Source organism: Lactuca saligna, chromosome 5 (assembly GCF_052625555.1).
Source record: "Lactuca saligna cultivar CGN05327 chromosome 5, ASM5262555v1, whole genome shotgun sequence".
NCBI classification, from domain to species: domain Eukaryota; kingdom Viridiplantae; phylum Streptophyta; class Magnoliopsida; order Asterales; family Asteraceae; genus Lactuca; species Lactuca saligna.
This window is the reverse complement of record NC_136421.1, coordinates 282921155-282937574: the sequence shown is the minus strand read 5'-3', so window position 1 is coordinate 282937574 and position 16420 is coordinate 282921155. Positions and strand designations below refer to the sequence as shown.

Below are 16420 nucleotides of genomic sequence, written 5' to 3'. Positions count from 1 at the left end.
TTCATGCAGTTTTAAAAGTATTCATGTTTCATTTTGGTAGAACAAGTGAAGAAAACGAAAACAATGAGAAGTATAGAAAAAGGGACGATGGAGATACATATAATTAGAGTCAAAACAATAAAGAACATAACATATAGATAGAGAGATACATACATAACATAATATAAATGAAATTAATGGTCCTACCTCTATTTTTTGCTTAATATGATTCAGGTTCGAAGAATCAGGAGTAGAAGTTTTATGCATAAGGTATGGTGATCGGATTGATCAGAAAAGGACGTAAGAATTCTTTTTATGTAAATTTTGTATTAAAGGAATGAAGGAGATATAAGAAATAAACTGACGTGCATTTATTCAAATTTGAAAGATTAGAATGGTTGTTTATATTATCTAGATAAAAATGTCATAATTAATGCTTTTCACTTTAAAATATTAAATGTAGGTCAAAGATTTGAGCATATTTTGAAATTATTTAAATGGATCTTTGTTTATTTACACTAACGATATGTATGCATATTTTCCAAAATTTAAGTATCAAAGTCAAATATTAACTATGAAACTCGTAAAAAAAAACGGGATAATATATATTATCGATCTCAATGGCAAATCCGGAAATTCACATAGGTTGTTTGAGCGGGAAAATTTTATTTTGGGGGGGGGGCTCAGCGACTGCCACGTAGCGTCTCAGTGCTCTTTTATTAGGATAAAAGATATTATTTTGAAGTTTTGAAATTTAAGTATCAAAGTCAAACAACAGTTGAAAAAACAAGACAACATATGTTATCGATCTCAAGGGCAAACCCAAACCCAGAAGTTTACATAGGTTGTTTGAGCGGGAAAATTCGATGGGGTGGGTGGGTGGGGGGTCACAGCTTCTATCACATGGCGTCTAGGTACTCTTTTATTAGGATAAAAGATATTATTTTTAAATCCCAAAATTTAAGTATCAAAGTCTAACATTAACTGTGAAACTGCTGAAAAATGGGACAACATATATTATCGATCTCAAGGGCAAACCTGGAAATTCACATAGGTTGTTTGAGCGGGAAAATTTATTGGGGGGGGGGGGGGGGGGGGGGGGGAAAGGGTGCTCAGTGACTGCCACGTCGTGTCTAGGTACTCTTTTATTAGGATAGAAGATATAACAATGAATAAGTGTAGAAAATACATATAAAATTATTAACTATAAGCAAAATTGCAGTATTAAGTCACGACTTACAAACGACGTGCAGTGGCGGATCCTTTAAGGGGCCAGGGGAGGCCATGCCCCCCCCCCCCCCCCCCCCCCCGTTTTTCACAAGATCTATGTTATTTTCCATAGATGTTTCAGAGGAAGGATGTCGGAATGGTTGTGATCAAGACAACTACCCAAGGAAAAAAAAGGTGGGGAGGTATATTTGTTAGGGAATAATTTCTAATGAATACTCATGATGTAAAGATGCAAATAATGAAATGGAGAAAAGACTGAAACATGATCGCTTCTTCCTTTCAACCACCACCGATTCAATATTGTACTCTTTATATCTCTTTCTCTTTCTCTAACTTTCTCTTGCAAACTCTAAGTTCATACAATTCTGGTTATGTATTAGGTGTTTTTTGTGATATGTTGATTTGATCTCTTTATTGCTTGAGAAAAAAATGTACATTGATGTCTTTTTTACCACAATTTAATTTTGTCGGAATTGAACATGTGGAGTTGCATATGAAGTGTTTGTGAAAAGTCCTCAATGAGGTTTATTTTGTGAAAATGAGTTTTGATGAACATATAAAGTTTCAAAATTTTATCTGTAAGCTCTTCTTTATTTTTTCCATTTGGAATTGATCTAGTGGTCTTTTGTATCTATGATTTATATTATGGGAATGTGGTCTTGAAATTTTACATGCTAAGTGTTTTGATAAAAGTGCCCAGTGAGGGTTTTGGAATTGATCGGAAGAGGACACCCTAATATTTTTATATATTTTATAGGTTTATCCGTAATTTGAGCTATAATTCCTCTTATGCAAGTCTATACAATCATATATGTACACATCATATACGTGTATAGCTGTGTGTATATGTATATACCCGTTCAAAAAAAAAATGTATGTATATATACATATAAACATGAACGGAAGGATATACATACAACTATAACCTCATTTTTACTATGAATTTATTGCTTGATATATTTTGACATACTTACATGATTTTGTTTTACTGGTTAGACATTTTACAAGTGATTTATTAGTGTTTTATACTTGACTAAATGTAGTGTATATAGTAACTATGGCTAATACACATACAATTTGTGATCATTCAAAAAGCATTTAACGAAGTTTTGGTTTTGCCCCCCCCCCCCCGTTTTATTATTCGTGTTCCGTCCCTGACAACGTGGCTCATCAATGCTTGTAAAACTTAAGGTTTGACATTGTTGTCAAGTCATGCCTAAGATTATTTAGAACCTTGTTTTTAACTTATTTCAACCCAACATGATAAATCTGCTAGCTTATGTGGTCTAGTGATATTGATCAACGAGCCTAAATACATTCCACACATTTTAATTTTAACACGTCATTTTTGGATGTAACCAAATATAAAAAAATTAGGATGCTACATCAAATGGTTGAAAAGACACAAAAGCCATAGAATCGTCGTAATATGTGTTATTTCATTAAAATAGTAGGTGAGCATGTCTATGCCGGAGAAAATACATCAATTTTGTTGTGGTGCGAGTAGTTAATTTGTGAGTTAAAAAGAACAAGTTCCTATGGTTGGACGGTGTCGTTGCATTACGCTCGGAAAGAACTCTACAACACCATTCCGGTCGGAAACATGCATTTAAGCTTCTAGGGTTTAACATGAACCATCATCTTTCAAGTTGTTTTTCCCATGCCTCTTTGGTATCTACCAACCCTCCAATAGTTATATCACCCTCAAACGACTAGTTTATTTTTTTTTAAAGGTCTGAATTTATTTCCTTACTCCATTTTTGAACTCTTGGATGTGGAGTGCCGAGAAGAAGAATTGAGGTTGGAAGGGAAGTTAGATTTCATTATAACATTATCATGTGGGTTTAGTTTTTTACTTTGAAAATCAACTTGGACGTCAATGTTATTTGATATCACAATCCAAAGGCCTGTCAAAGAAAATTAGAAAAAGAGAGCTATATATACTTTTTGTTGACTTTTATTTTGATAATACATTTATAAATTGTTGTTATAAAAGTTCATTTTATAGGCTTATCGTCAAATAAAGGTTCAATTATTTAAAATAAATACATGATCTTGCTATGAAAGACAATTTCCACATGTTTAAGGAAAATAAGGAAGATAAGAGCGACCCTGATGTTGCTAAAGGGAAAGGAGGGACCAATATATTGATACCCACCACCCTAATAGTTAACCGATCTTTTATTAAATTTGGGTTTGGTTAAGCAAAATATGATGCACAAGATATTGAAAGACTTAGCAGAGTTCTTATGTATAAATTAGATAAGGATAAAGTGGGTGGAAAGAGATTCAACTTCAACCAAACATATCTTCGTACCCAATAAGAGTATTAAGCTTAATATTATATGGACATAAGCCTCTCAGTAAGATTGAGTTTTTTAAAAGGTTTTCTGAAATTACCCAATAAGAGTATTAAGCTTCATATTATATGGACATAAACCTCTCAATAAGATTGAGTTTTTTAAAAGGTTTTCTGAAATTAAGGGATGTCCATCTATACCCTTTGTATACATATAAATTCATCGAGCTTTTATGGTATCACATATCTATCCTTTGTAAAACCTTTTATACAAAATATGAACGCAAAACAATTTATTCGAAAATATGAGTTCTTATTTATAAGGATTTTACGACTTTTTTATTTTCTTATAATTTTGATAAACAACCATCTTGACAAATAAAATTAAAGATAATGACTTTCTGTAAAACATACATATTTGTCACTTAAATTGACCTATAATGTTTATACATATTTGGTCTTTTTCTTTTGGCACTATTAACCCTTAAACTTGTTTTTTATTGAAAACATACAACTATTACCTGTAATAGGTAAAACTTGTTTCGGGTCTCGACGATATTTCCGGTGGATGCAAGCTCCAGGTACATCTCCGGTCATCTTCTCCGGCCTTATCATTAGTTCTACCAACCTCTTCTCCAACATACGCAGTCATCTTCTCTGACGTTCCTTACTTTGCAAGAGTTCCACAAATCTTGGTGGCTGCCAGGTGCATGTCTCCCATCATCTTTTTCGTCTTTATGACAACATGGAATTAATAAAAATTACAATGGATTATACCTGAATGATACGTCGGAATGATCTTGATGATGAATTATGTTGGGTATATGGATGATTATATGGATGGTTTTGAATACTTTTGGTAGATGCTTTGCTATTCAGAAATAGAAAAACTATTTCAAAAGAGGAAGAACTTTGAGATCAACTCAAATCTTAAAACACTCAAAACATCTTGTTTATTCCATATGGGAAAATGCCCAATTTATAGGCTCAAGTGAGTCGGCTACATAATTGAATTGCAATCGTACAATTGCAACATGACAAACATATTTACAATATGTTTGTAAACATATTTAAAACACTCAAAACATCTTGTTTATTCCATATGGTAAAATGCCCAATTTATAGGTTCAAGTGAGTCGGCTACATAATTGAATTGCAATCGTACAATTGCAAGACAACAAACATATTTACAATATAGCCCCTATACTATGGAGGAGTAGACACTTTATGATACATCTCACGTTACATTCTATATATGACACTTTACCTATTGATACATGACATATACTCTACCGATAATGACAAATAAGAGGCATTACAAATAAAATAAATTACGTCCTTTCGTTGTGGAAGGGATTGTAATTTATTTTATTTGTAATGTCTCTTATTTGTCGTTATCGGTAAAGTATATGTCATGTGTCGATAGGTTCCATGTCATGTATCAATAGGTAAAGTGTCATATATAGATTGTTATGTGAGATGTAACATAAAGTGTCTACTCCTCCATAGTATATGAGCTATATTATAAATATGTTTGTCAGTCTTGTAATCATACGATTGCAATTCAATCATGTAACCGGCTCTCTTGAGCCTATAAATAGGGCCTTTGCCCATATGGAATAAACAAGATGTTTTGAGTGTTTTAAAACTTGAGTTGATCTCAAAGTTCTTCCTTTGTTGAAATAGTTGTTCTATTTCTGAATAGTAGAGCGCCTATCCAAAAGTTTTAAAACTTGAGTTGATCTCAAAGTTCTTCCTTTGTTGAAATAGTTGTTCTATTTCTGAATAGTAGAGCGTCTATCCAAAGTATCCAAAACCATCCATATAATCATCCATATACCCAACATAATTCATCATCAAAATCATTCTGACGCATCATTCTGGTATAATCCATCGTAATTTTTATTAATTCCAAACTATCGTAATTTTGGTATCAAAGCATGTTCAGGAAAAATATGATGGATTATGTTGGGTATATGGATGATTATATGGTTGGTTTTGGATACTTTGGATAGATGCTCTGTTATTCAGAAATAGAACAACTATTTCAACAAAAGAATAACTTTGAGATTAACTCAAGTCATAAAACACACAAAACATCTTGTTTATTCATACGGGAAAATGCCTTATTTATAGGCTCAAGAGAGCCAGTTACACAATTGAATTGCATTCGTATGATTGCAAGACGACAAACATATTTACAATATAACCCCCTATACTATGGAGGAGTAGACCCTTTATGTTACATCTTACGTCATATTCTATATATGACACTTTACCTATTGATACATGACATGTAACTTATCGATACATGACATATACTCTACCAATAATGACAAATAAGAGACATTACAAATAGAATAAATTACAATCCCTTCCACAACGAAAGGATGTGTGTTTTCAAGAATGTCTTCAATAATAATGGAGTGATGCGTTATTGTGTGCGTTATTCCTCCTGCTACCGAAAGGACAGATATGTTTTAAAATAATGGCTGCTTCGGTCATGGCTGACGTTAGTCTTCCATGAATAGTGTTTCTTCTGTATTTTCTGTACAATGATTGTAATTGTGTCTTGTTGCATGCATAATATGTTTACAAAGTTGTTTTTTGATAACTTCATGATGGTTTCCATTCTCTTGTCAATGTGTCTGCTATATTATTATTGGCGCTTTTAATATACTTGAGATACGGATGAAATTGATGTAATTGTAATTGCCAACGAATTAATCGTCCACGACAATAATCTTCTTGTAATTTATAATGCCAAAACCAAGTAAATACTTGGAATCTGTGCATAATTCGAATCTGGTTTGAAGTAGCTTGACTTTACATTTCTTCAATATTTTGAGACATGCTAGTGTTTCTCGTTCATGTGTACTATAATTTTGCTCTATTTGGGAAAATGTTCCTGATATATACTTGCATAATTTTTACTCATATTTATATGTTTTTATTACTTCAGATGATACATTCGTATCATTGTATGATTTTGGTGATATTTTCATATCACTATATATTTTATTAGTGTATGCTTCGAATGATATTTTCATAACAATGTATGCTTTATCATTGTATACTTTTGATGGGTCAGATATAATGTTTCCCTCATTATCTAAGCTCAATAATATTTTTCCATGTATAATTGTTTTTAGGCATCCTGTCCAAGTGTCTTGTGATGCATCTGTTTCTACAATTAAAAAACTGTCGGTTTTTGCATTATATAAAGTAGAGAGAACTTGAACTTTTTGTTTTATATTTTGTACCAAAATAGTGTATGTATTGGTCCAAGACCAATGTATTTTTTCTGATATTTTCAATTGTAAAACTTTTCTTTCTTTTGCTAATTTTTTCAAAAATCCTTGTTCTGCAATATAATTTAAACAACCAAGAAATCGTTGTATTTGTTTTCTATTTTCAAGTTTATTAGGAAACATATTATTTTTTTCTCGTATTTTGTCTGTTAAAGATAGTTGACCATTTTCTCCAATTTTTAAACCAAGATATTCAACTGTAGATTGAAAAAGTTTTCATTTCTTTTTTAATAAAACTAAACATTTTTCTTTAATTCTATTTAAAACTTTGATAACTGCATCGATATATGTTTTTTCATTTCCTTTTGTAAAAACATATATATCGTCAATGTATGCAATACGAATATGATCTAAACAATTTAAGGTTTCATCCATGAATCATTGATATATTGTTGGTGCCTGCTTTAAACCGAATGGAAGGACATTTCATTCATTATGCTTCTAAGGAGGACATGAAAAAACCGTTAGTGGTTTCATATTCTCATGTAAGCGTAATTGCCAATATCCGGATTTTGCATCAAATGTACTAAAATGTGTAATTCCTTTTAATTCTTCCAAAATATATTATTTTCATAATAATTTATATGAGTCTCCTATAGTAGCATCGTTCATCTATTTAAAATTAGTTATCATTCTTCGTTTTCCTTGTTTTATTTAATTATTTTTTTCCACATAGAATGCAGGTGCAAAATGAGGATTCATGCTAGGTCGAATGATTCCTTTTTTCTAATAGTTCAGTGCATTCATGTTTAAATTCAGAAACATCTTTTATATTATATGGAATTTTATTTGGAGCATTAACTTCATCTTTAGGTTTTTTTAATAATATTATTATTTCTTGATTGTTTCTATTTTTTATGATCTAGTGGGTTTTCACTACATACTTCTTCAAATTGATTTTCAGCAATTTCTTTAGCAAACGTTAGTAATATGCATAGTGAAAACCAACTTCTTGTTTGATTATTTTAATAAAATCAAAATGTTTGATAGTTGTAGTTTTTATAATACCTTTTATCAGGTGATTGAGACTTATATAATCATTTGTTTGTATAAATTGTTGATATAATTTAAGGAAATTATTTCCTATTAATAAATATATTCCCGAATCATGTTGATATATAGTTGGAGTTTTAAATGGTGCTTTTTCAATAACTATATTTATCACAAATTGTAATTTTTAATGGTTTTTCTAAATTTTTAATATATTTTTTCTTCCAAAACATAAAGTAGCTCATGTATCTATATATGAAACTAATTCTTTATCTTGCATTTTAGTTGTAATAAATGTACTGTTGGGTTAATATTTATTTTTCTTTTAATCATTAGTGTCTGTTTATAAATTTCTATATATGTATTTAATTAACGCTTCTACTTTTTCTAGTAAAGTTTACATATTAACAAGTTGTTTTTGTTAGGATGGTTGAAACATTGCGTATTGTTTTTAAATTACGATTTTGTGATTTTTTGTATTTTTTAATTCCTTCTTGTAATCGAGATATCGCTTTTAATTGATTATTATACTATTTATTTTTTTATTGTAATCATAATAAATAGTTTTCTTCATACGATAAAGTATATTTTAAATGTTGAATAGTATTATAGATATAAGAACATATATTCCAATGGTGTTTAATTTTATTAGTCCAAAGCATGTTATCTTTTGAAAAATTAATTTGTACTTTTGAATTCATTTTAACAAATTATTAAAGCGTCTGAAAGAAAATTAATTGAATTGTTAATATTTTTATTACCATTTTAAAATGATTAATTTGAGTTCTTAATCTTCCAATTTTAATTAATTGATATGCAGTATAATACTTGTTTTTAGAAATTAATTTGTATACTTCAGATTCCTTTTCTTTTAAATTTTTGTGGAATTTTCTAAATATTTCCATAAATTTTTAAGTAAATTAACTTTATATTGATTATCGAAATTACAATATACTTGAGTTTTGTTACTCATAATTTTATTTATTTTTACCATGTGAAAGGTCGTTTAATAGTAACTTGTTTTTCTTTAAGTGACGGTTTTTTATTAAGTGGTTCTTCTTTAATAATTTTTATTTTTAAATATTTTTCAAATAATATTTTCTATTGAGTTAGATTTTGTAATAATTCAGGAATTTGTTTTAATACAAGTAAACTTTCTATTTCTATAATATTATTTAATTTTTGACTAATTATATTTAATTTATCTCCTATTGGTTTATCTTCTTTAAAACTAATACGAATTTTATATAATGTTCATTGTGGTAAATTTTATGGTATTTCTATAATCATTTCATTATATGGTATATATGGTTTTGTATTTTGATATGGACCTTCAAGTGTTTTAAAATATTTTAAAGAATTATTAGATGATTATGTCATATTCGTCAACTTAATGATCTAATCATTTTTTTAATATTTTCTAATTTTTCATCGTTATTTTCATTAGATGTTGTAGGTTAACATACCGAAATGTAAGATCTACCTATTATGGTTGAAATTGGAGATTCTATAATTAGGTTTCTTTTTATTAACAGAGTAGTTATTATTCGTTGCAAAATAGTTTCATTAAAAGTTCTATTATAAGTCATATTTGGTGATTCAAGTGATAATAAATGGTAAATAATTTATCTATATAAATTATATCTTTTGTTTTAAAGGTAATACTATGATCAGAGTTTGTTAATGCATAATTTATTTGATATATAATAGTAAATGGATGATTACCCTTTAACATAAAATTTTGTCTTAATAATTTATATCGTACAGTAATACTATTATTTAGATTTTTATCTTTAAGACTTAGTCCTAATTGAATATTAATGTCAAATTTTATTTTTCCTTCAATTAAATTACATTTTCCTTTTGAAATAATAATTTCTTGATTATTAATTATACGATCGCTAATTTTTAATTCTAATGGTGTATCTAAATTACTAAAATTACTTTTTAAAATTACTTGAATAATTGATATATATGAATATAAACAATTTTTTATTCTAGCTACTTGTTTAATATTAGACAATCTATTTCTAATTTGTTGTTTATTTATTATAGGTATAATAATATTTTATTGAGTCGATTCTACGAGTATTGGTTCTTCTCATATAATTTATCCATAATATATAATATTTTTTTTAGAAAAGAAATTTTTTAACAAGTTATTTCTAAAATTATGTTTTTCTGATAAGGTAAATTTTGATTTTTTATCACATCTTTATTAATACTATTTTTATTAGTTAAAGCATCAAAAGTGTATCCAGATTCATTTTCTTCGTTGTTAATGATTATTGGTGAATTTTTTATTTCTTGAGACATATTTAACAAATTAATCTTGTTATCTTATCTTCAATATTTTTTATTTGTTCTTGTTTCTAATTTATACTATCTATTATATGTATTGTTTCAATATTACATATTCAATTAATTATTGATATGTTGAGTCTATTTTTAGATTTAAAAGAAATTTTTTAGATTCTTTTGGTGTTTTACAAGAAATTCTCCCTTTCTCCATCTTTCCTTTTACCTCTTAGATTCACTTTCTCTTCATTTTGTGAATCTCGGTGTGCTCCACAATTTGATTTTAAGTGAACACTTTTGACAAGAATAACACACAAAACCGGAAGATGAAAAAATCAACAAGAACCAAAAAGGGCATAGACATTCACAATTATGATTACTCTTAAAGGCTAAACCTATCAAGTAAATTACCTAAACTGCCCGAGTAGGAAATTTAGTAATTCAAAATTGGAACAAGATCGTAACAAAAGAGGGGTCAAAATTACATCAAGGAAAACTTTGCAAACACTAACCACATTAGGAGTCAAATTATCAACATCCATTGCAAGTCGGAGCTTATTAATTTGGAGGAATGATATTTATTTTTGTAAACCTGGTCTGATTGTACGGAAGATGTCGTCGGAGATTGCGTCCACCGGAAATGACGCCGGAGGTGGAAGTCAACCCCTATCCCCACCCCAAAAAAAAAAAAAAGTTTTATCTGCTACTACAGGTGAATAATAATATTTAAAAAGGTGAATAATAATATTTAAAAAAAAATTTAAAGGTTCACAGTATACCAAAAGAAAAATAAGTGACCAAATATATAAAAAATATATAATTTGTTACATTGTCCCATGAAATTAATAATTTCATAAGGGTAAAACAACCATCCGGTGCCAAAACCTAAAGCTTAAAAACAATAATATATATATATATATATATATATATATATATATATATATATATATATATATATATATATATATCATTTAATTTGCACCAAAAAACACAACCATTTCAAAGACTTGGAATCATCGTAAAAGTTTGATCGAACGACCCCATATCTACCTCTCAAAGCATAAACATAAATTATAAGAACAAACTAAAAGTTTTAAAAAATCAAATAATATAAAGATATAAATCATATTATTTTTTAAGAATTACAAAGAGATATAGAGGCATCGGCCCGTTTCAATTTTTCACTAAACCCATTAGGCCTGGCCTGTTGACTGTTGGGCCTGTTATACTACTTCTTATGCAATTTCTGTAAACATCAGTATATGTTAAAAACACTAAATACTAAACATCACTATATGTTAAAAACACTAAATACTAAATGATTTATTTAGTTTAATCGAACAATCCCGTCCCTCAAATATTAAAATCTAAAATCACATTACAAGCCATCTAAGAAATAAGTGGAAAATAATATAAACATGTTCAACACCAATGTCACACTCTCTTTAACAAGCAAGAATCAACTATGGTACCACACGACATCACCAATACTCTATTGATGCCAATGCACTTTTCCTTCTCAAATCGTCATCTTCAAGATTTTTATTTTTATTCTTTTTTCTAACAAATTTTAAAGTTATCAATGGAACAAATTAATATATATTTGTGTGTTGCTTCCAAACCATCCTCGCGGGCCTCCTCCATCTTGATCCCGGTATGATCCTTCCTTACTCTCATCCTAAGCATTGAGGACAATGCTTAATTTTAAGCTTGGGGTGAGGTAATCTAATCTTTTATTTTTATTGCATTTAGGTTGTATATAGTTGCATTTAGAGTTAGTCATTTAGGGCATTCATAAAAATTGCATAAAAAATTCAAAAATATTGCATATTTTCTTTCTTTCTTTTCTAATTTTCATACTTTTTAGATGCATTCTAGTTTAAGTTCATTCATTTTTGTTCTCTCTTGTCTTCTCATCCCTACAGGTACCATAGCGCCGAGTCATAAGTATTGAATCATAGATTGGTCCTGGGTCTTGATATGGAATTCCTTGTATTTGATGAATGGGGCACGTTTTGAGCCTCACAGACCACTTTGAGACCGCTTGTGTGGGGGTCAGATGCAGGTATCTTGATTGGGTCTAGGTGCGGAGGGATGTGGTTGGTCATGCCAATGTGTTCGAGCAAAGACTAGCCCGGTAAGGTATTTTGAAGACATTGAAGATATTGAAGACTCGCATCTTGGTTTTGGAGGGAGTACCCCTTAATACTCCCGAGTCTCGTCCGAGCCTTGTTTAGTTAGATTCTCACCGCGTTTTTAGGATAGGTTATCATTTTTCTAGGGGTCTAGAGTAGATAGTTAGATAGATTTTGTTTATCACACCTTGCATTGAGGTGCTCGATGAACTTTGAAGTGGGTCCCCCAATTCACATCTTTTGGGACCAAGTCTTTTCGGTAACACCCATTTTTGAGTCATTCCCCACCCTTTTTAGTTGATCTTGGCACATTGTCGATGATCATTAGTTGTTCATATTAGCCTCCATCTATCACTCAATTTTCACTATTGGAGTCCTATGTTACTTGATGAGATTCCTTAGACCTTCCAAGAAGCAACACAAAGAATGAAGAAATTTGAAAAAGTGAAGAAAATAAGAGCCTATTAAAGATGATTCAAGAAAAGCAACAAAAACAAAGAAAAAAATGAAGAAAAAGAGCAACACAAAAAGAAGAACAAGATTTCAAGTTCAAGACTTATGTTATATATCTAGTTTGCAAAAAAAAAAAAAAAAAAAAAAAAAAAAAAAAAAAAAAAAAAAAACCTGGATGTCAAGCAGCGAATGTGATTGAAGACCCAATAACAGAAGTTCAAGATTGAAGATTTAGGTTGTTAGGTTTAGATTTAGGTTAAGTATAATTTTTATTATTATTTTATTTTATTTTTGATTTTTGGTGAGAAAAGGCCCCGGCGATGAGATGGTAGACTATAAAGGACAGTACAAGGGAGAAGCCTCTGAAACCGGATGTTTGCCCGGAGGCCGTGCTACAAAACCCTATTTCGTTATTATACACTTTGGCCTGACAAATGTAGGAATCATAGTGTGAGAAGAGGCGTCTTTCCTTCGTGCACTATGGTCTACATTGGTGATTTAAAGTGCCCCCACTGGGCGTATCTCTGTTTCCTTTGTCTTGCACACCGCGACCGCATCCAACCGTGATCTATTCGCCCATCAATTGGTTGAGAATGTGGTTTATGGCTCTAAAGCGGGGAACATTTTGAAGATGCGTAGGGTCTATGAAGGACTAATTCTGACCATGTTGACTGATGTTGACCAAGTTCTTGTTGGGTTATGAGCATTCTAACACTCCTAAGTGTACATGCAACCCTAAATACCTTGGATCTATATTTTCTCTATTATACATGCAAATATGAATATCCAAGGTATTATCCTAAACTAGCATACAAAACTATCAATATAACAAGATAGAATACATACCTCTTTGATGGTGCTTGTCTTCATGAAGCTTGAGTGCCTAGTGCCCTAAGTGTGACACCTCAAATGGTTCACAATCATCAAAACACTTAGAATAACTTAGAGAGAATTCTACACTTCATGAAATCGGCTAGCCCTTTCTTAGTCTCACTAGTGGCCGCTTTTCCTCAAGAATAAGATGCTTATATAGTTATACAATTAGGGTAAACCCTAATTGTCATGACTTTCCATTTCCTTGGATCCATGGGTTAAAATACACCATGGAGTATCCATGGAGCATCATATGGGTTTTGGCCCAACTAGATAATCCATGGAGCATTAGCCCACTATACAAGTATGGATGATTTACACAATCAACCCACATATTTAATTAGTCTTCTTTTGATTACTCAATTAATGCTAGATTAATTCTTGATCAATACTAATTAAATAATCTCATTATTCTTATTATTAATATACTAGAACTTATAATATATTAATAACCATAAGTGTCTTATTTCTCTCATTTAGTCTATCCAAGTGCATGATGGTATGCAACCCAAATAGACCATGCCAGGTCGGGTCAAGTTTTGCCAATTATAGTTATGGACTTAGACATTAATCCAACACTCTCCCACTTGGATAAGTCTAAAACTATTATTGCGTATGACTTCAGGAACCAACTGGCAATCGTAGCTCTCAAAAGCTTCTGTTGAACTCTGACCTTGTAGATGAACTCTGATCTTGTCAATGACTTGTCCATTAGATAAGGGATCATATATTCCTCCATTCTAGATATCATATGGACTGAGACATGGATTATAATCATTCTCTCTGTCCATTAGTTGTTTCCCGATTTATGATTTATGACGACTGACTAATTGAACAAATCAAATCAGTCTTGGCCCGGCCGAGCACTTCCACTTGTCATCATCAAATCATCGAGGGGCCCACATATATCGCTTTTATCCCGAAGGTAAAAGGAATGGATAAACTTCGACTCATATGGCTTGTTCTACTACTTGTTGAATCATACACAAAGACACGTTTTATAACATCGAGTTACCAATGCGTTTTCGTGCAATCAATGTACTATCAACTCATAGTAACAACTCATATCTCTAGGTTTGAAGAATATAAGATATTATCGTCTCATGATCACTCGTGATAAAATCCATGAAGTGATTCCAATGAGCGCGGGTTGAATCCAATACTCAGAACTTATGAGCACTCATGAGTGTTGTAGCCCTTTGTCCAACATCTTAGACCTCTACAAGCCAACCCATGACAGTCTTGATTCATATCTACTTCCAACATATGACCGACTGTGGATGGTTTGAATAACTTAGTCATTCCGGAAGAATAACCTAGTTTATTCTGGAAGTCAAAACATGCAAAATGAAAACACAATAATAATTGAATCCAATATGGTATAAAAACCTATGAACATAAATAAAACACCTTTTATTTATCACCATATGATTACACATTATTTATTGTATACTATTTCAGCTATCAACTTTATTCTTGAATTTAAAACAATAGTTGTCCCATGCTCTAAGCATGTACACTATGTTTTCTAAACACTAGTCATGCCACACACCAAGTATGCATACTATGTTTGTCTATGATCTTTACTTTGTGAACTAGATCAATTGAACATAACTTCAATGATTCTCTTTTCACACTCCCAAATCCTTACTGCAAATGCAAGAATTCCAAATTCATGTCATTTACTGAAATCTGTTAGATTCTAAACTTATATGCATTGACCCTCTTGTAACGATTATGCAAAAATTCACAAAGACTTGGCAACAATCATTACAGAGCATTCCAAAGGAGATCAACTCCTTGGAACCATCCTTCTTGCATTAAGTTTCCTTAATCTTACATAGATTGAAAATTCTAACTTTGAAACATTTCCAGATTCCATTTCGACTATCACTTCTGAACAAGAGTTGCCTCCTTACAGATTATGTCAATATGGTCCTTCCAGAATTATCACTATACTTCCAACTGTCCTTGAGCAACCAATCTTTGGTAAACCTTAGATTGTCCTCGATAATTGTTTAATCCTTTTAGTCATATCCAGTTCTAAACCTTTTCCCTTCTTAATGCCCCAGGCATTTGGAAACTTTTAGAAAGGATAGATATAGCACATGTAATCGATCCTATATCCGAAGCATATGGGACACAATTCATGATGTCTCACATAAAGACTAAACCAGTCTTTTGCTATAACATTTCCATTTCTATTTGCCAAGTTCTCATAATTCAGATTATGAAAAGGGATGCCGTAATCATAATCGAATTTTAGAACGCAAATAATGGACCCATATACAAAATTTCCTTATGTTGAGCCATTCCAACATGAAATTCATATATATTCTTGACTAAATGATTAAAACCTCACGATCTAAGCTTATAGATTTGAGATGAAGTATAATTTCCTCTCCCTTAATTATATCAAAACAACTCTTTCCTAGTTGAAACTTTTGTTTTCTATAATTAACATTGCTAACTTGCAATACTTATCATAATTATCATGCTCCCACTAACATGATGATTATTAGCATAACACTTATGCTCCCACTAGCTTTGACATGTACTCAGAAATCAGCTGGACTTCTAGAAATCAATACTTTATCGACTTTCTTACCAAAGTTCAGATTTCTGATACTGGATTGTTTTGATAGAACTTTATCAAAATCATACACCTTCCCTTAGATAGCACACTTGTGTGTCTAAACAATTATGAAGAGGGATGCCGTAATCATAATGGTTAGACCTTTTTGCCACTTCTCACAAGTCCAGGTTAGTGTGTCGGTAAGCCACACACGCTCCACTAACGACTTTGAGAATGCAAATATCACAATTGCTATCTAGCTAAAATCTACTTAGCG

At 30.8% G+C, this 16420-nt stretch overlaps 1 long non-coding RNA gene across 1 annotated transcript; it reads right to left on the bottom strand.

The window, feature by feature from the left end:
• Window positions 1-3879: 3879 nt before the first annotated feature.
• On the bottom strand, window positions 3880-4579 carry LOC145048037 (uncharacterized). Its single transcript, XR_013682696.1, has 2 exons — window positions 4286-4579; window positions 3880-4207 (listed from the first exon to the last, which is right to left on the bottom strand). It is a non-coding gene; the product is annotated as an uncharacterized LOC145048037 (long non-coding RNA).
• Between the last annotated feature and the right edge of the window lie 11841 nt (window positions 4580-16420).